The sequence below is a fragment of the Neurospora tetraspora genome, assembly GCF_033439725.1.
Source record: "Neurospora tetraspora strain CBS 560.94 chromosome Unknown B0H65scaffold_1, whole genome shotgun sequence".
In the NCBI taxonomy this organism is placed as follows: Eukaryota; Fungi; Ascomycota; class Sordariomycetes; order Sordariales; family Sordariaceae; genus Neurospora; species Neurospora tetraspora.
In genome coordinates, this window is record NW_026944383.1 from 8,404,379 (window position 1) to 8,418,615 (window position 14,237).

The 14,237-nt window shown below is 27.9% G+C and overlaps 1 pseudogene across 1 annotated transcript; it reads right to left on the minus strand.

The window, feature by feature from the left end:
- B0H65DRAFT_t41 lies at positions 1–87 on the minus strand (annotated as a pseudogene). Its single transcript has one exon. The product of its transcript is annotated as a tRNA-OTHER (tRNA).
- Positions 88–14,237: the final 14,150 nt, after the last annotated feature.

Consider the following 14,237-nt stretch of genomic DNA (forward strand, 5'->3'; position numbering starts at 1 on the left):
AGAGGGGAGCGGGATTCGAACCTACGACCTTTCGGATAAAACCGAAGGTGAACCAAGCTCAGATCTTCCCAACTGAGCTATCCCCCCAACCGTTTTATATTGTATATAAAAAATAAGAATCCTTTGGTTGTAATTAAGCGAGATACTTTATATATTAATTTTGCTAGCGGTAAATAGAAATGGCGTAGTAAATACCTTAAAGTTGATAACGTATTACTTAGTAATACTGATGAGGTAGAGGAGGATTTGAATAATGACGAGGAGAAGGAGGTTAAAGTCCGCTGGTTAATTAAGAAGAGAATAATTTGTGTTGCTAATATAGATTGGTTTGCTTTTTTTATTAGTATTAAATTTAAAGCCTTTTCTTAAGCATTCGAATCTTAGCTTACTTAATTAACGGCCGCTGGGTTATTATAATTATAGTTTTTTTTTAGTCCTACTTCTTTTAATTTTTCTTATACGTTTGTTGCTTTAACGATATTTCTATTAAAGAGGATACGCGGCGATAAAAAGTAGTAGTTAATTAGCGAATTAAAGAAAGACCTAATATATGCGGCGGTGTTCGCTAATATGTTTAAAGCGAGGATATTATTAGTAGAGTAATTATTTAATATAGTATTTAATTACGAGGACGCGCCGGTACTTATTTTTTAAAATTAGTTTTGGTTTTTGCTTCGTTAGGAAATATTGTAATCTTTTTATACTATTTAATAGTTTTCGTTAATCCGATTCTATTATTCGTATCCTTATATTCGTATATATTATAATTAGAAAATTATATTATGGATTATAATTATATTACTATAATATAAAGTTATTATTATTGGGAGATATCGGGGTTTGACTGTATTAAATACAAAATATTATAAAATTCGAAATTTTATTAAATTAAAATTTAGGCTCTAGTAGATAATACAATTAAGGTTCTAATAGCTAACAAATTTAAGTTTTAGCGGGTAGTAAAATTTAACAAAATTAGGGCTCTAGCGGGTAGTAAAATTGTAAATATAGGGTAAATATAGCGACATAATTCCGCGACTATAGAATATAAACTTTAACCCTATATAAAGAGTTGATATTATATATTAATTAATTTTTTAATTTAATTCTAAAATACGTATAACTAATATTTATCGATTTAGTTTAGTCTAACGAATGAAATAATGCTATTATATTAATTTTTAAATAAAAGATGAAAAAGTGGCTATAGTATAAATAAATTATCGCTACCATATTTGCCGTATTTATTTAGTTTATTTATGCTTTACCCGGCGGATGTTTTTTACTTACCGCTAGCGATAATCACCCTTTTATATTTTCTAGGCGAATATATCTTTAAACCCTACTATCCTTCCGTTTTATTCAATATTTATATTAATTGTAACTTTATTTTTATTATTATTATTATTATTAATACGAGCGCGACCGTTCTTATTACTAATTTTATTTCTTTTATTGTTGGTTTTAATTTCTAAATTATTAGGATTAATACGTTCAATCTAATTATAAAGTGCGGTAACGGCGAATATAATATTTATTTGGGTTTTAATATTGTACTTGGGCGCCGTCGACTTTATAATTTCTACTTTTTTTTTAATATATTGATTGCGATTTTAATTTTTATACGATATTTCGAATATTTTAAATTATATAGCTCTTTTTGAATCTTCGGTCGATTAGTACCCTCCCCTTATTCATTAAAATAATATTAGGTAGCCGGGTGTAGTATTAAAATCCTTCGCCGTATATAATATTCTACGTTACTAAAATAAAATTTACTATTTAGTATTTCGAAACTACTTATATTAAATATTAATTGTATAATTTTAAAATTATATATTGAACCTTTTATTTCCGGTAAAACGTACGTAAAAAGACTATTTAAACCGACGGTAATTATAATATTCTAATATATATAATCCTTTCGACCCCGCTACGTTTTAATTTCGGATTTATATACCTGTATATAAATTAAAGTACCGTCGACCGCGCTTAAATAATCTTTAAAATATAGTACCAACGCTGCGTCCTTTAAATTGTATATTGTATTAAAAGGGGGAAGTTTAACAATATAATAATATAAAATAATTATAATATTAAGGATTTTATAGAAGTTATAGTTAATAATTTCGGTATTATAATTAAATTAATAAACCGTATCTCATTATATTTTATTATAAATATATATATATAAAAAGGTTATAAACTTCTATTTAAAGGATATCTATTTTATGTTATATATAGTAGTATATTTTAATATTTAAGTAATTACCTAAATAAAAGGGTAGTACTGTATATTGTATAGATTAAATAGTTTAGTCTTGTAATTAGGGTAGAGGGTATTACGAATAACAGCTTTACTTTCGTCTTTATTAGTATGGACTGATCTATATACGGTTTCGTTACTCTTTCGAAGGTAGATAGTTTAGATAATAGCAGCGACGGTTAGAAGGATAGTTATTAGGAACGTAAAGATACGCTATCGAATAGGATTTATATTAGAGTATTTCGTTTTATTAAGTAGTTATAGTAAAAAATAAAATTCGAGAGGGGGTCCCGCGAAGTATTAATTTCCAACTTAATACCCTAATTAATTAATAAAATACTTTATTTTTATGCCCCAACCCATTAAGATAGAAATTAATAGAATGAATTCTTACTATACTGGATTAGGAAGTTAATAAGGCTTTATATAAGTATATATAAGCTATGTATAGGGGAGGTACAGCTAAGAGCCTGCTGTATTTAGTTTATAGAGGGGTTATAGGGGGGTTATAAAGGGTAAAGAGGGTCCGACGCTGGATCAATACTGATATTTGCAGTTTGTTGGCTGATAGGGATAATTTTCCTATACAAACTTTTGTTTTGTTGGTTGAACCAAACACGCCCCTAGCCTCCCCTTCTTAGCCTTCTCAGTGGTCATCCGTCTGACTGCCGTTTCGACGCCCAATAGCAATTGCCATTCTCAAAGGAGAAGCGCAAAATCTATTCGCTGTGTTCTAAAGCCCTCAAGCCTCTTCAAGCCCTTTTCAAGCCCTTTTTACACAGGGGCCGTGGAAAAGGCCTGGCAGGCCACGAGTATGGCTCGGCACAGACTGGCAGCGGCGTGCGTGGACGTGTGGTAACACCACGGTTGTACACGCACCAGACGGGGCATTTCAGCCACATCTTCGGACGTACCTGGTGAAGTCTCAACAAAAAATCCAAATCATCAGGGTCCTTTTGCGGCGGTCTGTCGCTTGCGATGTGGATGTCAGTCATCCATCCATTTACATCCCAGTCGTGATGCTTCCAAGAAAAGCCCGTCACACCTTCACACCACACACATTTTCTGTTTCTGTCAGTCAGGCAGTTCGTAAAAAGGTCGTCAATACGTCGTACAACCGTCCAGTGGACCAGTGCCGAAGCAGTCATCTTTGTTGCCCTTGCAGGTGGCAGGTCGTGGCAGGCAGAGTTGCACACCACACACAACCGGTCCAGAACACCACCTATCTGTACACAACCGGTCCAGAACACCGCCTATCTGTACACAACCGGTCCAGAACACCACCTATCTGTACACAACCCTCCATGTCCAGATGAAGCATGTAGCGATGAACGCCTCAGCACACAGATAAGCGATGTCCGCTAATCTCGATTGAGATCGTGCCAATGAGAACCAATCTATTTCCAGTTGCAGCCCGTCCAGAGAATCGGACGATTTCGCCATTCTCGGGGCGGGGGTTGGTTCGTACGGGTCTTGTCTTGGACTAGAGGGCAAAAGTTCTGTAAATGTGTGTACTATGGAGAGAAAGCTAGAGTCAAGAAGGAAAAGAAGTGTGGAGGGCTAAAATATAGGAAGGGTGTAAGGGTATGGACTTATACGATAAGGGAGGGGTGGGGATATGAACCTACCTAATAATACGCCCCCGTAGCCTGAAATAGCTCGCAGGGACTATTATAAGTAAATAAATAAAGAATTTATAGTATTAAATACCTTTATTATCTCAAGGAATTTTCTTGGCCTTTAAACCTAATATTAAAATAAACTTGCCGTACTTATCCGCCTTTAACAGCTTTATTAAACCGTCTATAATTATCTCCTCTCCTTTAATATAAATAATATTAATTCTTATACTTCGATATTCTTAATAATCTATTTGAATTGTATATTTATATAGCGGTTCCTTTCTAATACTTTATAGTTTAGTACCTCATCCCTATTATTTTTACTATCAGTATAAAGAACTTTTAAGGGCGGTTGAGTATATTCAAATTCTTTTAATATATGTGTGATCTATTATAATGATTTTGTAGTCCGTATTAAATTCGTGAATTCCGCCTTAGTTGTACTCGTTGTAATAAAGGTTTACTTCTTTAATTTCTAGAATATTAGGCCGCCAATTAGAAAAACTATATGGCCCCCGGTATTATACTTAGTCACCAGGTCATTTGTAAACGAAGCGTTTCCGAATACTTTTAAATCTATATCCCTTAGTAAGATTCTTCCACCTAGGATTATACCTATATCCGTAATCTTTATTAAATAGTAGAAAAGATACTTTGTAATTATTATTAATTTAGTCGTTGGTTTTGCGTTTACTTTATACAGTTTATTAATCATAAACGTAGTATTTAATTATATACTCATTAATAAGTAATTTAAATTTTTAATCTTTTTGATATATTTCTTCTATTATTCTAATAATTCATCCCTAGTTTTATAATTCTTAACTTTAATATTAAAAGGCTATAATATATTTATCCTATATAAATTATTGTAACCGAATTTTTTAATAATAGCCGCCGTATATTTAACGTAATTAACGAAGACTATCTTCTCTTCCCTATTCCTTAAAATATCGAAACCTAGGAAGGTTTTTACTTCCCCTATATATTTAAATTTAAAATAAGCTAAGAATTTATTTTCAATATCGAAAATAATAGATTTTAAAGGTACTACAATAAGGAAATTATTTACGTAGAATGCTAATAATATACTTAGCTTTATATTATTCAATAAATAAATATTATTATTAATTGGTTTAAAACTTAACCCTTTTAAAATAGGTAAGAGTATTTAAAATTAATAAAGGGGTACTCTCTTTAAACTATATAACGCCTTTCGAAGGAAGTATACTAGTTTTTTTCATTTCGAAATCCCTTTTTGAATTTTATTAATTATGTAACGTAGTATTTCTTTCCTTCGGGAATTAGGGCATTTGAGAACGCCGTATTGAAATTAAATTAATAATATTTTAAATTGAGGATTATTATAATAATTAATAATATTTTTACGCTTACCGCCTTAGCTACCGCTATATATACTTTCTCTATATCCTATAATCCTTACTTAAAATTACTATAAATAACCTATTTAATACGAGGATCCTTAGTCTTTAATTTAAAATTATCCTTTTTATTGTATACTTATTTCTTAGGTAAAATTTCTATATCCCTAATATATAGTACTAGATCGTAAACCTTTCTTTCTTCTAAGGCTTCAACCTACTTTCTTATTATTAGCTTCCAATATACTTCGAAATTAATTAGCTTTCTAACTTATTAATAATTTTTAAGAATATTTAATTTTATTTCTAAGTCGTATAATACTTTAATAACTATTAAATATAGAAGTTCTATATTCTATTAAATAATTCCCTTCTCTTATAACCTATCATAAAAGGTAGGTATTATAGAATTACTATCCTTATTTTTTTAAATCGTATAATTATTATTAATTACCTTTAATTTATTTATTATATTTTCTATTATTAGAATTATTCGCGTCTAAAATCTCCCCGAAGCCGTCGTCGCTATAACTTCTAGTATTATTATTGGGATTTCCGGTGCTATTATTAGAATTTCTAATTTTAAGGATATTTTGAATTATTTTATTATTAAAGCCTCCGCCCCCGAAGATACTTTAACTTAATCCGTTATCGAAGCCTCCGCCCCCGGAAATATTCTAATTTGGCCCGGAAATACCTTATCATCCCTTATTATTAATTCCCTAATTAGAGGATTAAATATTAATTACCGGCGTAACTAATTGCGAAAGGGTAGTATAAGTATTTCTTCTTCAAAATTATAAAGGTTAATGAAAAAAAAAAAGTTCGTATATAATTTATTAAAAGGTAAATTCTCCTCTTTATATTCCTTTAATTTACCTCATTTAGTATTAATATTATCGTCCTTATTATTATTATATTATATTATTATTATTATTATTATTATTATTATTATTATTATTGAAAGGTTCTAATATATCCATATTATTATCGAAGGATTGAAATAATAAGTGGCCCTTATCTTCATTTTATTTAATAAATTCTAAAATATAGATTCTTCTATTATTATTAGTCCCTATAGTATTAATTATCATAATTCCCGTATTATTTCTTTTATTAGTATAAATATATTCGAATTGTCTTCGATTAATATATTTTCCGGTCCTATAATTAAGTCCGATAATTTTACAAATAGATTAATTGGGTTTATAGGAGGGGTGGTCAGTTTTATAAGTAGATTAATCGGTCCTAGGAATAGATTCGTCGGTTTTAAGGATAAATTCGTTAGGTTTAGAAATACTATTATCAAAGTATTAAGGAGGGAAATTGTAATTGGGGAGATTAGTATCGGCGTAATATTTAGTAATGGTATAGGTAGGGTAATTATTATTAATTCGGGTTTTGTAATACCTAATATTATTTCGGGTATTGAATCTTCTTTCTATTAAAGTCTTTATAATTCCTTCGGTTAGTTATTAATAATTGTTATTTAAACCTTTTTCTTACTTTATAGTACTTCCTCTACTTATTTAATAGATTAATTTGAGAAAATAATAGTATAGCCAAACGTTTCTTCTTTTAAATTCTCTTTCGAAGATGTTTCTAGGAATCTTATTACATTAATTTTAATAAGTTGTTTCGTTTTTAGATCCTAAATTAAGAATACTTTACTCTTTAAATTACTATATTTTACTAAATAACTTCGCTTTGTTCGTTCTATAAATTTATCCCCTCATATATATCTTTCTTTTTTAATATAATGATATATTATGTAGTAATATGTTTGGAAATGTTTAATATTAGGTTTAGGGTTTGGAATATTAATTGTTTTATTAAGAATTTCGTATAGGTTAATATATTCCTTATAAGATTTCGTAAGAAGAAGATTTATTATTTTAATTACCGAATCAATCATTAGGAGCTATAGTTCGATAGGAATGCTATATTTTAGAATTATCGCCTTTATTTTTTCTATTATTACTCTCCTAGCCCTTTGTAACGTTCTATTTATTTAAGGAGTATATATTAGGGTTTTAATAATTTCGATCCTTTTTAGAAGCCCCTAAGTAACAATTGAATCGTTTTAAAAGTCCTTAGAATTAAAGCTAAATTTTATACTACTATCCAAGTTTAAAACCTTTATTTTTAAGCCTATTTATAATTCGATGTATTTTTTCTATTTTTTAATAGCTATTAAATTATCTCTCTGCTCCCTAATTATTTTAATTTAATAAAAACCGCTAGTTATATAGATAAAATGAATTATATATTTATACCCTATATACCTTAGGATATTATAATTCTAAGTATTAATCCTTACGATTAAGAGCTTTACTACTATTAGGCTTAATACTTTATATGTAATATCTATTAATTTACTCTTTAAATAAGTATTGTAATTGTTTGAATATTCCCAATATTAGTTAGTTTTACTCTTGTATCTTTATATATTTTTAGGATTTATTTTCTTCTAGCATATATTAAGCGGCGGTGTATAATATTGTAATTTATTATACCGACTAGCGTTAAATCCGGTATTTAATAGTAATATTTTTAAATAATTAATTCTAATAGTATAATTAGTAGGATTAGTAGGTTATTTACCTAGTGGTATTATACTTATTATCTTTAATGCCTCCCTTTATTAAAAGAGAGCCTATTCGATTCTATATTCTATATTATATTGCTATTAATTAGATTTATTGTTATTAAAAAGTTAGTTGGTGTTGATGGGGAGAATATTGTATTTTTAATTTTAATAAAGATATAATCCCTTAAAAGTATTAGTAATTTTAATTTAATTACGTTAATATAATATAATTTCGAAGATTAGCTATTTCCTATTTAATGGCTTATAAACCTTAGTAAAGGATATAATTCTATAAATTATTTAACGTCGTTGAAAATGTTTAATATATATCCGCTGTCGAATATTATTATATTTCTATGTAATAAAGTTGCTTCGGGAGTTTATTAACTTTTAATGAAATTTAATTAAATATTAATATTATTCTATATATATTTAGAAGTAGTTGGTTCTAAATTATTCATTAGGAATTTTAGTAAAAATCCTCTAGGAAATCATTTTTAAAGGATAAACCGCTTAAATTAAATAATAAATTGGAATTAATGGTAGAGGTAGCCGGGTTGTAAATATTCGAATTATTACTCGCAATTATAGTAATCGTACTAGAACCCTTATTGTTCTCCTTAATAGCTTTCTTCTTATTCCTCCAATTATTCGGGGTTTTATTAGGTTTATACTATTAATAATTAAGAGTATCGGGAGCGCGATAATAATTATAAAGGAAATACTTCTAACTTTTAATAATTTTCTTACTATATTTATTATATAGAATTAAATTCTAACCGTTTCTTCTTCTATTTCCCTTTTTTCTATTATTAGTTTTTATAGTTTTTATTTTAATCTTAGTAATAATTATATTACTATAAGACTTCTTAATATTAATTAAGGTCGATAGTAAATTTAAGAATTTCTTAATAATAAATTATCCTTTATTTAAATCAGCCGCTTAGAATTTAATATTAATCAGGTAGGAGTGTTTAATAGCGTTGGAAAGGTTTGTTAATTCGATATTATTATTAATAATATAGTTAATATCTTTAATATACTTATATAAGGTTTAATAATATATAAGAAAGGCTTCGAGAAAAGTAAAGAAAGTTTACTTAAGGGTTTAATACTTATTTAGAATATTGTTTTTAATTTCGTTAATAATATTGGAAATACTATTATAAATTAGGTTAAATAGATATTTTAGGTCGTTATTATCCTTATGCTAATTATTAATAATTAATTAAATAATGTTTATAATTTTAGTATAATTTATATATTATTTAACTAACGCTTTCTTATTTTTAATTTTCGTAGTAATTTTAACCTTAGGCGCGGGGATAATCGTAATAATATATAGCTTTAAACTTAAGGAGGCTAATTAAATACGTAAAGTACAAACCTAAGCGTTAAAGTTAGTATCTCCCTTAAGGAGAATTAAAGTTGTAATTATATTGAATTCTATTATATTATTCGAATAATTAAAGTCGATAGGAAAGGCTATTTTATTAACGAGTAAAATCGTAGTCTTCGGGTTTATTATAGTATATAAGTAAATTATTATAATATTATTGAGAATCTTTATTCCTCGTAGTAAATTGTAATTATATTATAGATTAAAATTGATGAAAGATATTTTATTATCGGCGGGCGGGATTTCGTAGTACTACGTATACGTAATAATACGATACGACGGCTTAATTAATTCTTAAATGCGCGCGATGGTAGCGATGCGATACGATGATATGATTGTAAGTAGAGGGCTTATAACCTCTTGGATTAGAGGGCAAAAGATATATAGATGTATGTATTATGGAGAGGAAGTTGGAATTAAGAAGGAAAAGAAGTGTGGAGGGCTAAAATATAGGAAGGGTATAAAGGTATGGACCTATACGATAAGGGAGGGGTGGGGACATGAACCCACCCGACAATATTTTGCGATGGTGTCGTCTGGTGAGGCTACGTTGGGTCTGCTTGGCGAGAATTGAAGATGCGATGACCTCAATTTGACGGTGCTTCGGTGCCGACGGTGTTGAAGACTTGTGGGTAAAGGTTGTAGGTAAGGATTTAAGCTTTTTCCCCGGTCTTGTGAAAAGCTGCATTTTCAGGGTTCAAGCAGATTTCGCCTTGCGATAGAAAGTGAGGTTGATGCAGGGAGGAACACATAAGGTTCGCTCCATGTCCCTAAACTCCTAGCAGTCTGGGCAGAACCGGAAGGAGGAGTGTTGGCGATAGTGACAGCTTGGAACTGGAGAGGTTGACCTCTCTAGCCCTGGGACTGGAGATGACCACCAGACGGGCAATGGTGACCTCCAGTCCATTCCCAACACCACACCGCATCTGCTTCGCCTGGCAATAAGCGCGCAAGCGCCGTATCAAGGCAATATCCGGTGCTCACTTCTTAATGAAACGTCCTGTGGGTGATAGTGAGGATCTGTACCAGCTTTTGCTCTGTTCTGGGTGATGATCGACACCGGGGAGTTGATAGTGTTAGATTTGCTGGTGATTGATTGATTTTGTATATCTGATTCGAGCGCTCTGGTATGGGGGGTTCTGGTGGTAACCTATATTTGCTAAGACTTGTTAAATTAGGTGGTTGGGACTCTAGTATCTAGCTTACATTTAGCTAGAATGCTACCCTAGAATTTGATATACCTCCTTACTTACAAACCCCTTTTTCCTCTTTAAGGTTAAAAGTAAAATTATTTATATATTGCTTTCGTCGTTTTATATCCCTAATCCTAATATTTTATCCAAATCGTCGAAATCCACCTCTCTTGGTACCGGATTATCTCTTCCTCCGTCTTTTTGCGGCGGCACCTCAACTATACTTAATAATTTCCTAAATTTCTTATACTTCAAAATACCTAATACCTTTATTAGTCTATTTATTAGTATTAATATTATTTCTAAATATTCGATATTAAAAATCTTTTTTTCGAGAATCTCTCCTTTTGATTAATATTTATAAATATTTACGTACTTTATTTTTATATTAAAAGTAAGCGTTTCCTTTATAAGTACTTTAATAGTTTATTAGTTATTATAATGTAGAGTAGGAATAAGATCCTCTAGTAAGTTTACCCTTAATACCGATATTAATCGGTTTATAAAAAGGGTTTCCTTAATTATTTTTTTCGATTATATATGACTTTATTTCTATTATTAATATAATAAGCGTAGTCTATTTAATTATTCTTTAATTAATTAAATTATTATATAATTTAATTATAAATCCCCATGAATTTTTATAATTATTCTTATTATTAATAGACGAGGCGTTAAAAGTAATTTTGAATTTATTACTCCCGCCAAAATAAAATACTTATATTTTTATTATTTTTAAATATTATATAATCTTTTCGCTTGCTATTAAGTAACTAAAATTAGGAACATAATTATATTTAGTTAATTTATTTAATGAGAACGTAATATTTAATCGAATATTAATTGTTATATATAGTGAAGAACCTATATTAATTTAGTATGTTCGTATTTCTACGTAGTTAATAGTACGTTTATAAAGAACTAATTCTTTATATTTTATAAGTATTAAAGTAGGACGGTGATTAAATTTAAATAATTTAATAACTTTATTAATATATACTTCTTAAAATAATTAGATTTTTCTTTAGTTTCAATTATGTATAATTTTAATACTTAAAAATTATTAGAGTTCATTTCCTCCTATTAAGTAGTATTATGACTATTATTCTATTGTATATTTTTTAATTTCCCCTATTTTACTTTTATCGAATATAAAATCGATATTATCGATATAATATAGTATAAAAATAGTATTTTTCTTTATAATATATAGGTTTTTAAGAATTGTTTTAAATCTTATCCATTTAAATGCCCCGTTCAATTTTCGTTACGATAATAAAAGAAATCGTCGGAAGTTATATAAGAATTTGATAAATTTAAGAATTTTCTTAAGTATTTAACACCTTAGCGGTATATATATATAAATTTCTTTATCGAAGGAAGTATTTATAAAAGCGTTAATTACATTATATTAAATAAGTTCGAAATCAAAGCGAATAGTAAGAGTAATAATAGTACGAAATAATCGATTAGTTAGGGTAAACGCGTATATATTTATTCTTATTTTCTTCCATTAGTTACTTTCTATAATAAATTTCGCTTTTACTTTATTAAATGTCCCGTTTTTATTAAATTTATAGATATAAACCTTTATACAATCGAGTATTTATTTACGTTTAGGGTATGGAAAGTTTTTATCGATTTTAATCTACGTCTTTATATTTTTGTAGCTTTTAAGGTAAATTTCTGTTATTTCCTTAAATTATTAACCGAATATATAGTTATTAAAATCGTAGTACTTTTTAAGTATTAGGGGGAAATTATATTGGTATACCCTTTTAAAACGATTGTATTTTATAATTAACCTTTCGACTTCCGCCTTAATAATTATTTTCTTATTTATTCTAATTATTGGTTAGGTTAATTTATTTATATTAAAAGCGGCTTCTTATAATTTTTGATAATAATAGTATTAATTGATAATTCGGTTAATAAAATAACTAGTATAGAGTACGGCTAATAGGGTAAATAGAAGCGACGGGTATAAACCTATAATATATTCGATAAATATTTTATTGTAAATAGCCTATTAAATTAATATTTCTTTATAGCTAACTATTTTTATTTTAAGAAATTTCTTAATTCCTTTAATAATTCTCTTAATTTTAATTAAAAAAACTCGATAAGAAAGGTTTAATATTACCGTTATTAACGTTATTTAAGAGCGTATAGCCTTCGATATAGGATAATTTAAATACCCTCGAAGGTTAATTAGTGGGCTCGTTTATTTTATTAAATAGGTCGGCAAATTCTTCGCTAGTAATCTTAAAATCGTTTTTAAATTTCTTATTATTTAAGTAGTAAATAATATCTTCGTCGAATATTACGTCCTTGGTTTGAACGATCCGATTTATATAGGGATTCTATATATAATAAATAGAGGTCGCTAAGTAATTAATAAAATACCCGATCTACACCTTTAAGTTATACTTTTAAAATCTTTATTCCTTCCTTTAAGCGGCGTTTATTATAATAAATACCTTATACTTATAGATTCGAAGGTAACTTAGATTTAGTTTGCGTAATTTTTGCTGATTATGTTAGTTCGTAAGATAAATATAGAATTATTCGAAAGAAGATTTCTAATTATATAAATAACGAGGGGAATAATTAATAAAGCAAACGGCCGCGCAAATATTTTTTAATTATAAATCTTTTAGTATTTTCGAATTTAATAATATTGTACGGTATCTCTCATTAATTATACCCTTTAAACGTTCTATTCCTCTATTATATATCTAAGTATTAGGAGTAGAAAGTTTAAGAACTGTATTATACCGGGCGAATTTATTCTTAATTTTATTATTTTTAAATTTACTATTATATTCTACGGTTTTAACGTTAATATTATATCGGTACTTAAATATTTAAATATAGTTAGCTCAAGTATTAGCTATCGTAATAATTTTTTGGTTCGATAAATAGTAATTTTAGATTAGTTTTCATTATCGATAGGTAATTAGAAGAAGGTAATATAATCCTTTAAATCCTAATTTAAAATCGAGGAAATCGACAGCGAATTTTCTCCTAGGCCGTAGCTTTGGTCTTTCGAGACGGAGCTAATTTATTGTTTTATTTTTACCATTTTATATATATTATATTTAATTAAAGATATACTATGTAATTGTATTCTATTAACGTTCTATAGATAGTCGAATACCTAGGGACCTAAGTAGCCAAACCGCTAATACTATATTTCCGTTAATTATTTTAAAAGTCTTCGTATATATAAATTAATTTAATAATAGTACGCTACGAACGAAATTTTAGTAAATAAAAAAAGGATAATCTTAATAATTATTTAATTATAACTAATATTTAAATAATAAAAGAATAAATTGTTAACCTTCTTTAAATGATTATCTAGTAGTCAATAGTCCTAATAAAACCCCTATTTTTATAATTAAAAATAAGAAACGAAATTAATAGTAAAATTAAAATAAAAAGCAATTTCTTTTAATTATAACTTTAAAGGACTATTTTTATCCTTAATAATAATATCGACCTCCCCAAACCCTTTAATGTCTATTTAAATATTACTAGCCTATAAAGAATTATCCGGATTAATATAATGAAAATAAAGGAAACGAATAATTTTATTAAATATATAAAGCGAATTACTTAAATCGAATATTGTTAAATTATTAAGATAGTAAATTTTATTTCTAATTTTAAATGTTCCGCTAATTTAGAAGGTTACTTTATAAATTTGATTCGATAATTACGCTAACGCTAATTCTTCCTTCTCGACTTTCTCTTCTTTTTTTAAAGAATTTAATTATTTC